The sequence below is a fragment of the Hylobates moloch genome, unplaced genomic scaffold (assembly GCF_009828535.3).
Source record: "Hylobates moloch isolate HMO894 unplaced genomic scaffold, HMol_V3 SCAFFOLD_20, whole genome shotgun sequence".
Taxonomy (NCBI): domain Eukaryota; kingdom Metazoa; phylum Chordata; class Mammalia; order Primates; family Hylobatidae; genus Hylobates; species Hylobates moloch.
In genome coordinates, this window is record NW_026652295.1 from 53,561,030 (window position 1) to 53,562,950 (window position 1,921).

At 39.9% G+C, this 1,921-nt stretch overlaps 1 pseudogene; it reads right to left on the reverse strand.

The window, feature by feature from the left end:
- Nucleotides 1–630: 630 nt before the first annotated feature.
- LOC116460121 (nucleophosmin-like) lies at nt 631–1,468 on the reverse strand (annotated as a pseudogene).
- Between the last annotated feature and the right edge of the window lie 453 nt (nt 1,469–1,921).

The following is a 1,921-nucleotide window of genomic DNA, read 5'->3' on the forward strand; positions in this document are numbered from 1 at the left end:
TCCACACATACTTAAAACCAAAGGATGGAGTTCCATCTTTAAAAAACTAAACAGGCATTTTGGACAACATATTCTTAGCAGCAGAACCTGGACAACATTTAACAAACGTGGTGGGGAATGTTCTTATTTTGCATTACAAAAAGGACTGCCAGATATCAACTGTTGCAAAAATGAAATAAGAGAAAAATTTTAACAGCGCATTAATGATAGATGGGATAAAGAAAATGTGGTACATGTACATAATGGAATACTATGCACCCATAAAAAAACAAGATTATGTCCTTTGCAGGGACATAGATGGAGCTGGGGACCATTATCCCTAGCAAACTAACGTAGGAACAGAAAACCAAATACCGCATATTCTCACTTACAAGGGGGAGCTGAATGATGAGAACACATGGACATATAGAGGGGAACAACATACACTGGGGCCTATTGGAGTGGAAGGTGGGAGGAGGGAGAGGATCAAGAGAAATGATTAATGGGTACTACATTTAATACCTGGTGGTGAAATAATCTGTACAACGAATCCCCATGACACCAGTTTACCTATGTAACAAACCTGCACATCCTGTACATGTACCCCTAAACTTAAAGAAAAGCTTTTAAAAAAGTGTTTAAACTGTTTTCTTAAAGAGACTTCCTCCACTGCCAGAGATCTTGAATAGTTTTCTGATCAGTCACCTGGAAGCAATTTTTCACAAAATTGATGAACTTGGCTTCCACTTTGGGAAGAGAACCATCTTTTCCTATTCTTGCTTGCATTTTTGCTTTAATATCTTCTACAGAACTAGGTCTTTCTGGTGTTTTACAAGTTTTTTCCTGGTTTTTTGAACGATTCTTGACCTTTTGATCTTAGCTTTGATGGTTTCGAGTCCTTCCATTCTGATTTGACTTTTGTGCATTTTTGGCTGGAATATGTTCTACAGATTTCTTCACTGAATTTTTTTCTTCAGTTTCCTCATCATCAAAATCATCATCTTCATTATCATCATCATCATCTTCAGCAGCATCAAGTTTTACTTTTTTCTGTGGAAGGTTGCTACCACCTCCAGGGGAAGATCGCTTTCCAGATAAAGTTAGGAGTTTTACATTCTCCTCCACTTCCTGATTCTGCATCTTCCTCCACAGCTACTAATATGCACAGGCCCTGAACCACACTTCAACTATAAGACCATGGGTGGTGTTATTTCAAAGCCCCCAAGGGAAACTGTTGGCTGTACAGACATTTTCAAAGTTGCCAATGTTACTTAATTCGACTGCCTTCACAACTCACTGCCTCTACTTCGACAATGCGCAATTCATCTTTTGCACAGGGCCCTAAACTGACCATTCTTAAAGATAACTGGTAATCATTTTCACCATTATCCACCTTCAAGTGATCATTTTTGCCGGCCTTTAGTTCACAACCAAAAAGATAATTCTGAGGCCTCGGGGGGCACATTGCCATGTCCATTGAATCTTCCATGGGGTGGTGGCACTCACTTAGGTGGGAAAGAAGGTGGACAGAGATAAACAACTACTGCTCCAGAGAACAGCTGCTCAGGACAGAATCACACCAGGGCTTAACCTGTTTTTTTTCAATAAGCTACCCACTAATCATCTGTAGATGGCAATATAGTTCAGCTGTCTGTTAAGGTTACGGACTGAGCTGTATCCCTCCAAAATTCATATGCTAAGGTCCTAACCCCAGAACATCAGAACGTTACTGCTTTTGGAGATAGAATCTTTAAAAAGGTAATTTAGGTAAAATGATGTCATATGAGTGGGTCCTAATCTGATTGGTGTCCCTGTAGGAAGACGTTAGGACACGAATACCAAACATGCACAGAGGGAAGACCATGTGAAGCTATAGGGAAAAATGGCCACCTATAAGCTAAGGAGAGATGCCTCAGAAGAAATCAAAAGTATTAACACCTTG